At 34.9% G+C, this 12837-nt stretch overlaps 1 non-coding gene across 1 annotated transcript; it reads right to left on the minus strand.

Annotated features, from left to right (window-relative positions):
• Positions 1-10382: 10382 nt before the first annotated feature.
• Positions 10383-10489, minus strand: LOC111900841 (small nucleolar RNA R71). Its single transcript, XR_002853285.1, has one exon. It is a non-coding gene; the product is annotated as a small nucleolar RNA R71 (small nucleolar RNA).
• Positions 10490-12837: the final 2348 nt, after the last annotated feature.

The raw sequence follows: 12837 nt of genomic DNA on the forward strand, positions 1-12837 counted from the left end.
TCGTGGAGATACACACACAATCATCGGATGTAAGCAAAAAGAGGGAGAGTCGAGCAATGATCATTTTGATCGATTCACCAAAGCAACTCTAGACACACTAGAACAAGATAATAGTATGGTCACTGGCGCATTCATATGTGGATTACTTCCATGTGAACTATCCAAAAAAAAATCTTGGGGATGATAGCTCAGACATGAAATAATATCAATAAATGGGTAGAAAAATACTTATGACAAAAAACAAGAACAGCGGACAAACAAGCATACCTCAAAGAAATAGTTGGTGTGAAATCCTAACACGTTGATCTACACGATAGTTAACTTGTTGGGCACGACAATAATAGTCACAGGCAATCTTTCCAATTGGCTAGATCTTCGAGGTGGTACCAACCATACTGTATGGACGAAAAAAGATCACGATGGTTAGATGTCTATGCAGTAACCGATAGGCAACAAGATGATAACACCAAAGGAAAACCCACATTATATGAGTATCACCATAGCACAACACATGACACAGTTGATTGCACCTCCCTCTAGCGGGAAATGGAGGAGAAGAAACTAAAAGGGAATATTATTGAGATAGCATGAATCCTGCAAACCGAATAGGAAGAACGAAGGGCACCACGTGGACAAACAAAATAAAATGTTGAAAGGAGGAAGAAAGTGCAAGAAAACCCAATAGTTATCCGCACATACTAACAAAGTTACTCACAAGAAAAAGATGTAGGTTTCGTGGCAAAGAACATGATGAACCTCAACCTCTCTATAGATGATCCCAGGTCCTCAAACTAGAATGGGACTGATTCGCTGTTAATTCAAACATACATTCATAACAATGCGATCCACAAAGTATACAGAGACACGGGAAGCTTTGCAGACATAATTTATGAACATTGATTCAAAAAACTTCCTAGGAAATGGAGAGAAGGCCTCCAACCCTCATTTGGCTGGCTAACTGGGTTTACATGTCACAATCTATGGTCATTAAGAAAGATCCGCCTACCACAGTCTCTACGGAGACATAGTAAGGCGCGACAAAAAATTGTGTTGGTAGAATTCATTGTGATACGCCAACGATCGGAACACAACATCATTCTGAGGAGACCAATACTACTTAAGTTCAGATCCATGTCATCCACAATCCATGGAATTTCCAAATTCCACATAACCGACAGTTCGGCGGTAGCCATGGCCGAAACATATGCACAAAACAAATGTTATAAAATCATGGAAGTTGCAAATATCACAATGGGTGTCAAGCACCCTTGAGAGGAACAACCGGATTAAAGGGATATTATCAACCCAAATTACAATGAACAAAATGTGCACATAGGTGCATTACTACCTAAATCAACCAGAAGGAAGTTGATAGAGCTACTCCAGAAATACACATATGATTTTTGCATGGAAACCAATGAATATGGTGGGCATTGATTGATATTTCATTGAGCATTACCTGAACATAATTTAGGGCAGTTGCAACATAAAATAGAAAAAGAGGGGGCAAGCCAATGAGAGAAATAGAGAAATCAATGCCGAAGTTGCAAAGCTCGTGGAATCCAACATAATTAGAGAGTCCATCTTTCCAATGTGGATTGCAAACCTAGTAATGGTGAAATAGAGCGACAAAAGTTGGCGGATGTTCATAAATTACATAGACCTCAAAAAATCTTGTCCTAAAGACTCATATCTACTCTTACAGATTTAGAAAAAGGTCAATTCATTGCTAGGCTTTCAATAGAAATGCTTTCTAGATGCATATAAGGGCTATCACCAGATTTTGATGAAGAAATAAGACGAGGAGAAGACTGAATTCTACATGGACTACAAAACCTTATGTTATAAAAAGATGTCTTTTGGTTTGAAGAATGCGAGAGCAACATATCAACAATTGATCGAAAAAATCTTCAAGGATCATATGGCCGAAATATAAAAGTATATGTTGACGAATAGTGATTAAAAGTCCAGGAGAGACAGAATTACTCAGGGATGTCGAGGAAACATTACGAACATTGGAAAACATTCATGTGAAACTTAACCCAACGAAGTGTACATTCAGAGTGCAGGTAGGTAAATTCCTAGGGTATTACGTCACAAACGAAGGAATACAACCAAGCCCAGAAAAGTTGAAGGACCTGCTACTTACTACAACACTTTGGATTTTGAAGGACATGCAAGCATTGAATGGAAAGATCACCGCCCAGGGGCGATTCATAGCAAGATCCATAGACAAAGGTCTACCAGTATACCGGATACTGAAGGGCTGCATCGTCAAGAAAAATTTATGATGGACACCAAAAGTAGAGTAAACATTACGAGAACTAAATAAAGCCCTCTAAGTAGTAACAACCTTGGCTAGTACCTTCCTAGGTGAAACATTATCAATCTACTTATCCGCTACAAGTGATGCTATATCGGCTGTTTTGAAGGTTGAAAGAGGAGAGAAGCAAGTGTGAATATACTTTGTTAGAAGAGCATTACAAGGAGAAGAAATGAATTAACCCATAGTAGAAAAGGTGGTACTGGTGTTGGTATACGCAACAAGGAGATTGAGGTGATACTTCTAAGCCCACTGTATGAAGGTGTGTTTGATGCATTTTATGTGCATCTTTTAGCTCGTTTTTCTCGAAATTTTTCTATAAAAATCTAACTATCTCCCTAATGTTATTATAAATTGTGTATTTTTCATTATATTTGTAGAATGCATGTCTTAATCACGTTTGCTATGATTTTCAGGGCAATTTGGAGCACATGGACGACTACATGAGTTTAGGATGCGTTATTGGAAGCTTTAGAGCTAAATTGGAGAAGAAACTAAAGAAGGATGCTGAGGAATGATCAAGAATAGCTTGGAAGGAAGAATTGCGACCAAAAAGAGACAAAACAAGGAATATGTGATCACATATGTTGTATATGCGATCACAAAAATGATCAAAGATGAGCTACGAGGGTTTTTCGTGCCAATAATTCAGGTGGAAGAAAAAATCCTAAGAATCACAATGTACTTCATTAATTGGCCTGAAACGTGTTTTTATGAAACATACGATCGCATATATGCCTACATTCGATCGCATGTACGGCCGTTTTTATCTCCTGGACGTATAAAAGACTTCTAAAAAAGATCCTTATAACCTAATTCATGATTCCAGATGACTGAGAAGCGATTTTGAGAGACTTTCAAGTGCTAAACGCATATTTGAAGAACATGATTCAAGTTTTATTTTCGTTTAGTAAGATTAGTCAATTAGATTTTGTTTTTACTTCTTGTAATCGTTTTTAGTCATGTTGGGCTAAAAGCCTTAGATTTCAGTTTCGCAAACGACTCGACTTTTTATGCAGGTAATCATTAGGCACAATTATTGATTGTCTTTACTGTTTAGTTTGATCAGTTTTACACTCAATTAAACGTTTGATTTTGATTCAGTTCTTGTTGGCCACTTTAATTGTTTAAAAATCATTATAGTTATCTGATTTGTGTAGATCCGTAATTGTCTATATAATCAGTAAAAGTAACAAATATTGGATTAATTATGTGTAAGGGTTAACTTTAATATAAACTGATCAAACAAGTCTTTACGCTTCCGAGCTTGTGAGAAGTATTGGACTTTACTGGGAATTTTACACTGTGCTTAATGTTACTTTTCTAAATTAAGTAAGAGCTTATTTGGTTAATACAGTAAAAAGTAAAGTTTAATTCAAAGATCTTGTTTTGGTTAAACATTTTAATAAAAGAAAATTATTAGAGCTTATTAACGATTTTCAATACTACTTTAAACAGTTCATAGTTCAAGTATTGTGTTGAAGGTTATTTGCATAATTAGGAGAGTCACCACGAAACTGATTATAAACATATTATAACTAGAAATACTTTATATAAAAAGATGAAAATTATAATTGATTATTTCAGTACTAGTTTAAACAGTTAACAGTTCAAGTATTGTGTTGAAGGTTAAGTACAGATTATAATTGATTATACTTTTGTGGATGTCTATGTGTGTGTATTAAAATAGAAAAAAGATGAAAATTATAGAAAACTCGGTTAAACCGACAGTCGAATCGGTTAAACCAATTGAACCGAGAACTGGTCACCATACCGGTTCAACTAAAAAACCGATTTTTAAAACATTGTTTGAAAGTTGAAACCCATAAATGCTTTTAACTTTTTAGGGGATACAATGGCTAGTTAAAATTTTAATTTACAGGTGGCAAACTAAAACAAAACTGTCACATGCCATGTTTGTTAAAACATAAAAATAGTTGTACAAGACATGCTTCTAAGGTGGAACTTCGTTTCCCTACCTTTTATACTATTGTAACTAATATTGTTATACTTGCAATGTCAACATTTTAAAAGACACAAAAGCTACGGAACACTAATACTTTGTCAAATTACATACTAAAATACATCAAGACAATAGTATTGATACAAATATATTGAATAAGTAAAAAAGGAAACACAGACGAAAACGTTGACTGTAACTATTAACGTTTTGTTGACTCTATGGTGTGGAAATGTATCGACAAAACCCATTTTATTTGGGCCGCCAAATAGGAAAATAAGGTTACCCTAAATCATAATCACCTTAAAACCCATTGCTAAAGGTCCAAATATAATTAAATAATAAATAATACATAACCGAATATTAATGGTGATGTGGAAGTAGGGGGACATGACATCATAGTATACGATGATTCAAAGTCAAACACTTAAGAATACGGAGTTTTGCATCTTGGGAGTAGCAATAAACCTTTCTTGATTTCGATGCCCTGGTGTGACAATTAGAAGGGGGCGGGGTGACCAAAGTAAAATCAATAATAGTAGCTGCAGTGTAATTAACTCATAATTATTAATAATGATTGCATTTAACAAATGTTGACCTCGGACCAGTGTCCAAAATCAATATACTTTCTTGAACTTTAATCAAATATCAATGGACCTGTACCAAGAATTTGATATAAATAGATTATAACTAGAAATACTTTATATAAAATCTTTTTATATGGTCTTTAAAGTAATAATATAATAGAGGTCACCATTTTGAATTAATTGAACCGATATCAAGCCCCATCAGTCAATCAAACTTCGTGAACAATGCTGATTATAACGAAGTGTATAAAGTCAAGAAACTCACTCGTAGAACTATCAAAGTGGGAGGGAAGGGAGGTTTCAAAGTCAAGAAACTTATTCATAGACATGGCGTTGTTGTTTACCAATGAATTTAATATCACCCAAAATTAGACGTGTGGGGTGGCCTATCAAAAGAGAATTGAAATTTTGAAAAATTCGAAATTTTTTCAAGGAAAAAGAAACAAAATCAATATGGATTGTGAGTTGTTTTGATTGAGCCCTACGGGTTCTCATTGAATTCTACATGGATAGTATTGACCCGACAAAGAATTGAGAATGTATTCCCTACCAAAGGGACCCAATTTTTTGAGTTAATCGATTCAGTCAGTGGTGGATGCTTTCAAGCATTAAAAGGTTCCTCGAAATCTCCACACAAGAGTTCTTCCTTGGTGAACATCACGATCCACAAGAGCTTTGGAGGAAAAAGTTCTTTAGACTTTTTTATCGGAACTTAAAACTGTCAATATAGATTGTCTGTGGTTTTTGTTTGGAGATTTTAATGTTGTTAGATCTACGAGGGAAGATATTGGAGTGGTTGTTTGCTCAACAATACTAGACATTTCAATAAAAAAAAATCATTAAGTCTAGCTGAAATAAAAGTAAAGGGTGATAATTCATCTAGGTGTACAAAAGGGGGGATGCAGAGCAACTAGATCGAGCTTTTGTTTCTCTTATTTTTTTCAATTTAGCCAAACATAAACACTCACTGTCTTCCTACGCTCCACTCTGATCATTGCCTTATTCTCAATCTTAGTAACTTGAGACAAGATTTTGGAGCCTATCTTTTTCGATCTATAACTCCTAGCTAAAAGACCCAAAATTTAGTTAGATTGTAAGATAAGCTGGGACAACTACTACAGGTTCTTGTAACAAAATTTCCTTATTTATTATTGTAAAGACCTTAAAATTACAAACTATGTATTATAAGATATATTTTGTCTAAACACAGTCAACGGGTGGACACAAGTAGTAAAACAACAATGTTTTTAATAATGTTGTGTGTGTGTATATATATATATATATATATATATATATATATATATATATATATATATATCCTTATAGTTGTTTTATAATAACATAAAATATATAAGTTATTAGCAAAATATTATTAAAATAATATTTTAGTTAAGTCTGAGAAGATTTCGTGGATAAAACGTTTGTCTAAATCTGAGTTTGTATGAGGAAGTTATGTATAGCCGACCATGTACATGTCATAGCATACATAATTGAACCTACTGTCGAAGCATACGGTATGCGACTCATTCTTTTGATCTCATAGCCAATACTAAGACAATCTGTCTTACAAAGAATGGTGTCAGAAAATATGGGTACAATTCCTTGTTTTGAGTTATCCATTAAAAAGCATTTTATGACTTTCTTAATGTATGTATTCCGACTCAAACTAGTGAGTCTTTAGGATATATCTCTATAGATCCTAGAACCGAGTATGTGTGCAACATCCCTTAGATCTGCTCGATGTCGAACAGGGCCCGATGCCGAATAGGGTTCGATGTCGGGCGAGGCCTGATGTCGGGAAAGCTAATGTCGAGCTAGACTTGACGTAGCAGGGGCGGGGCCCAAGATATGGTATATGTTATGTGTATGGTATGTGGTAGTTTGGGGAGACTCGTTAAGCTTCATGCTTGCGGTTTTTAGTTTTGGTTTTATGTACTTCCACTAGCAAAGGGAAGGGTTCGGGGTGATCACATGACACACATCACAGTTTCAGCCTGAGATTGTTTTAGACTCTGATATTTTCTCATATGGTTTCAATATAGTATTTGACATGATGTCTTGAGATACATGGTTCTTGAATTTCTTTATGATGATGGATGATTTATGGTTTTTGATAATGATTTAAAATGAAATTTTTGGATTGTATTTTTGGGATGTTTCAGTTTTCTAGTTTCTTCAACCAAATACACCAACCAAATAGTTAAGTCATAAAGTAACCAACATGTCCAAAACATTTCTACATGACTTATTAATCATACTATATCATATAATAATTAGTATGTGCTTTCTTTTATTATTATTTTATAAAACAATAATTATTCTCTAATTAAAAACAAGAGTTAAATTTATTTATTAAAAATCAAATACTTAATAAATATCAATAGGTACCAACTTTATTAAGGTGTGACCATATAAGATTATATGTTATTAGTAACATAATTCAATAATGATTCTTGAGCATATAGATCCAAGACAAACAAATTCTACAGAATAAATATCAACAAAATTGTATTGAATATGCTCCATACGTGCCACTTCAAATTATGTTGGCGAATGTGTTGATGGAGGTGTTAATCATACAAAATAAATATCATATAAAATTTCACATCACAATGCTCGTCACAATACCATAAATATAAAAACACCAAAAATAAAATAAAAAGAATAAACATTGAGTTTTGAACATGTTCATCGTGTTTCGAACATGTTCATCAGGTTTCGAACATGCTCTTTGCGTTGCAAATACGTTATTCAAGTTTTGAGTAGACTTCCAAGTTCAAAACTAATTAAACATACACATAATACTCTAGTCTGCTCTATACAAATTTAGCATGTATTTAACTATTATGTCTTGTTTATACACTAATCGAATAAAAAGTTATTGAATTTCGAACATGTTTTTGCTATTCTGAAGCTTACTTTTCAATCAATTTAGCATGTTTTTAACTATTATATCTCGTTTATATATCAATCCAAAAAAGAAAAATATTGAAAATTGACATGTGAAACCATGCTTCTAGTCCCAAAACTCATTTTTGAAGCAACAATTGGCATATTAAGTTTTGGAAAACATTAAATTTATTGATATAAAAAGAATTAAGTAAATAAATTACTCATTTTGGAGAAAGTTTAAAACCTAACAAACTAGGAAAAATTTAGAAAAATATTTGATATGTGCATATTTAGCCCTTTAATTAATATTGATTTTTATCATTTATTAGCTATTTATTTGCATATTATGGACAAAAGATACTTAAAAGTGTTTGAATTTTGTTTTCAGTCCAAAATGAATGCTTGGAAGCAAAAAGCAGCAAGAGTAGCTATCGGGAAGTTTTGGAATGATTAAAAGAAGAAAACACCAAAAATGGAAGGAAATCAGTGAGTCTGGCGTCGGCTCAACGAGTCGCTATGGAGATTCGCGAAGCTGAGGAATCCTTAACTTGCCGTACATGGGCATTAAGTGATGGACTCGACGAGTCGGTTCGAATTTATAAATACGGCTTTTCAGATCGATACAAGGGGAATCGAGAGAACCCTTGGGAAAAAAAGTTGCGAATTAAAGTCAGAGAAGACCTAGAGAACGAAGATCCAACCCTAAATCTGTTTCCGAAGGAGATTAGAGGAAATTTTCATTATTCTTAATTTAATCTATTGTTTTTCATCATGTATAGACATATAGATTTCGATTTTATGCTTCCAATTGCCTCAATCATGAGCTAAAACCTTTTAACTTCTGTTTGGGGAGATAATATTGATACTATGGTTTGATTTATGGTAGCATTAGTTTAATATTGGTGATTTCGTTAATTTAAGCTTGTTAAAGAACCTTATGTGTGAATGATAACTATTTTTCTGTTAATAGGAAGTTAATTAAGTTGCATGAACATTTCTTAATTGTTTACCTCGTATAATTTATGTGAACACTTTATTATATGACTAGGAATAACGAATGTAAAACTAGAATTAATAATGAAATAGGTAAATTTACGTGTAAGCTTGTGTGATGACCATCAGCAAGAGGTTAACTAAAGGGCCAAATTAGTTAACCATTACAAGTCTTAATTAACCCGAATAAATAGCCTAGGGAATTAAATTAAATTAGACAGCTGGCCACTGTTTGAATTAGTTTGTTTTCTAAGGATTAGTGTAACGAATGTAAACCTAATCACATGAATCGGTAGCCAATAGAAGAATTAATTCATTGCACTATTACAATAAAATCAACCATAGGATCAATTGAGTTGAAGCTAAGCAGAAGTCTCCTTCATTATTGAATTTAGTCGAATCTTTGCTTATCTAACTTTTAGTTAATTAGTTTAAGTATTAGTTAATAAGTTTCTAGTCTTGTAAAACTAGATAAAACCCCCTCTTTTATTTGTTAGTTGTTTTTAGATAATTTTAGTAATTAGTTCAAATTGTCGTTCCCTGAGTTCGATACCCTGCTTACTAGATCTATACCACCAATTGACAGGTCCACTGCCTTTTGTGTGATTAATTACATTTTATAAGTAGGAATAAAACTAGTCTGTTTTAGACACATCAAGTTTTTGGCGCCGTTGCCGGGGAACAGTTCCAACTTTGAATTGATTACTATTGTTATCAATCCTTTGTGTGAGATTTTTCTTGCACAAAGTTACTGTTTTTATTAGATTTAGCATTAGGATTAAATTTTAGTTAGTAGTTTTTAGAAAATTTTGTTTAAATTTTTTTGCTGTTTTTGCACTCTACTCGCCGAGTCCCTTCGAACACTCGACGAGTCCATAGCTGAACAGAAAATTTTCGTTTTTAATTTTCTTTTTTGTTCTTTTTACACGTGTTTTTCTTTTTTACAGAACGTTTATGACCAGGGGAGGAGGCACACCACTGATCCCACCTTTTGACAATCCGGAAGCAACACTTAGAAGAAACAAAGGCATAACAGTTGGAGATCCCGAAAAACCGAAAAACTCACCACTAAGGAATTTGAAATCCGTTTTCAGCAAGAAGAAGGGCAAGAAAGTCGGAGAATCCAGTACCTCCTTAGTGGATGAAGACCCAATTAAGGAGGACACCGAGTACGAAACCGAAGGAGAAGAAGACCCTACATTCGGGCACGATTCCGATTTTGACGACGAATTAGCTATTCCTATGGCTAATATCGATGAAGTCCCCATGGGGGAATGGAAAAAGAGGATACGAGATGACACCGGCCTGGGACTTATGTAACCCGCAATTCCAGCAACTGCCACTTTTGAGCTCAAGGGTCACATCCTTGCTCAACTCAAGGAGATACCCTTTTATGGGAAAGACCACGAAGATGCTTATAAACACTTTCATGAAGTTAATGATGTAGCTGATTACTTTAATGTTCCAAATGTGCCTCACGAAACCCAATTTCTTCGTATGCTTCCAGTTACATTCAAAGGTGCTGCAAAAAGATTAGCTCAAGTCACTCCCTCCTGGATCCATCACTACATGGGCTAAGATGAAAGAAGAGTTCATTGACCAATTTTGCCCACCATAAAAAATATCCAAGTTGAAAAAGGCCATAGCCAATTTCGAGCAACAAGCGGGCGAATCACTTTATGAGGCGTGGAAGAGGTACAAAGGTTTATTGAGGAATTGCCCACATCAGGACTTAAATAGTCAACAAGAAGTCTCCATTTTCTATGATGGAGTCAATGTGACAACAAGGCAATTAATTGACTTGCAAGGCCCGCTCACAAAGAAGGCACCCTCAGTGATTAAACAATTAATTGAAGAATTCTCTAATCATTCTAGAGAATATCATAATCCTAGGAATAATCCAATTAGGGGAGAGGTGAATTATGCTTCTGAAGACATGGCGACAATGATGGCGATGTTGAAAAGCATGGATAGAAGAATGGATAAAATGGATCAAACAATCCATGCTATTCAGGTGGGGTTGTGAAAATTGCAATGGACCTCACCTTACAAGAGATTGCGACTTGGACGAGAATGGAAATAAAAAGGCGCAAGTATGTTATTCAAGCGGTGATAGGTTTGATTATGATTGGCGGAAACCGAAGAAAGAATGGCTACCCTATGATGAATACAAAAAGGCAAAGGAGGAGAAGTTTAGACAACAAGCAAGGGGTATGTACCAAAAAGAGGAACCAGTGCAAGACAGGAAACCCAACTTGGAAGAGATGCTAACAAAATTTGTAGCTGCTTCTGAGAAAAGACACAATGATCACGATGCTGGAATACAAGAAACAAGAACTATATTAAGGAACCAACAAGCATCCATTCACAACATTGAGAAGTAGATAGGACAGGTGGCTCAACAAGTTAATCAAAGACAAGCGGGTGAACTTCCAAGCATCATCGAAAACAATCTGAAAATGGCGCATATTAATGCAATAACAACTAGTTCTGGGAAAATTTGCACTCCTCTGACCCCTACACAGAAGGCCTCAACAAAGGTGAAAGCAGAAAAGACAGAATACTCGAGTTCAGCAAAACCCGACTCGACTCGCCGAGTCCATCTCATGGACTCAACGAGTCCAAGGCCTGATGACAAATCTGATGTTTCTTTAAAGCCTTACAGGCCACCTTTGCTATTCCCGATTCGAGCCATACCTGATGGGAAGGTTAAAGAATACAGAGCTTTCATGGAGCATGTAAAGGCCCTTCAAGTCAATATTCCATTTATTGAAACAATACTTCAAACACCTAAATACGTAAGCTTGCTTAAGGGTCTCTTTACCGCTAGAAAAAATATGGCAGAAGTCGCTGAGTTGGTGTTAAATGCGCTGCCAAAGAAGAAGGGTGATCCGGGTAACATTACTTTACCTTGCCAATTTGGGAATCTAATTACCACTCGAGCGTTGACGGATTCGGGTGCAAGCATTAATCTAATGCCATATTCTTTCTTCAAAAAGTTCAACTTGCCGGAGCCAAAGCCTATTGACATGAAGATCCATCTAGCCGATAAGACAATCATTCATCAAAAAGGTGTTTGTGAAGATCTTCTCATCAAGGTAGATAAGTTTGTGTTTCCTGTGGATTTTATAGTGCTTGATATGGAAGAAGACCCCAAAGTTTCCATCATCTTGGGGAGACCATTTTTTAACACCACTTGTGCTTGACTCGACGAGTTAATACGATTTTCAACACTTCACTGCTGACTTGTTGCTTATATACCATGACGTTTGGTTCTTATTTTGAAGAGTGATTTCTGGAAAATTCCGAGAGTTTTTCCTGCATTTTAGGAGCTTTCAACTACACATGGCATGTCACCCAAGGCATGGATGAGCTGTTCTCATGTCTAAAGTCAGCTGAAGATGGAGCTTTACATGAAGAAGATCGACCTCGCCACTACTACACCAGGGGAGTTTGTTCCAATTCTCTCTTTATTTTATTGTTCTTTATCATGCATAATATGCAATGGGGACATTGCATAAATTAAGTGTGGGGTAGAGGGTTGGTTAAATTAGTTAAAATTTTAGTTAAATTTCGAAAATCTTGAAATTTTAGTTACTTTTGAAATTTTTGCATTAAAATTGCTAGAGCTAATTTAGAAAATTTTGGTAAAGCAATTAGGGATCATGCTAGTATTATATTTGATGATTCTTTCAAGACCCAAATGTTTAGTTGAGCCTATATACGTTATAGTGCATTTGTGGCCTCCCTTATTCTAGTGAAATTATGGGACAAAAACACAACCTCGCTTAGTTTGAGGGATGCAATATGTTTAGCATCGTGTACAAGAAATGTATCCAGGAAAATTATTATCCTTATTCAATAAAGGTTGAAGTTGAGCGCCCCTGCTTAAGCATGTAGGTATTGAGTGAAAAAGTGAGTTACATGTGAAAAAAAAGAGAGCAAATTACAAAAAAAGTTGTGAGAATTTTGGAGCAATTAAAGTAAAGATCAAAAGATCAAAATTCCAAGGATTCAAAAGTTGAAGATACCCAAAAATCAAAAAGTTGACAATTTTGAAGAATTCAAAGAACTCAAAGTTC

This window comes from Lactuca sativa, chromosome 4 (genome assembly GCF_002870075.4).
Source record: "Lactuca sativa cultivar Salinas chromosome 4, Lsat_Salinas_v11, whole genome shotgun sequence".
In the NCBI taxonomy this organism is placed as follows: Eukaryota; Viridiplantae; Streptophyta; class Magnoliopsida; order Asterales; family Asteraceae; genus Lactuca; species Lactuca sativa.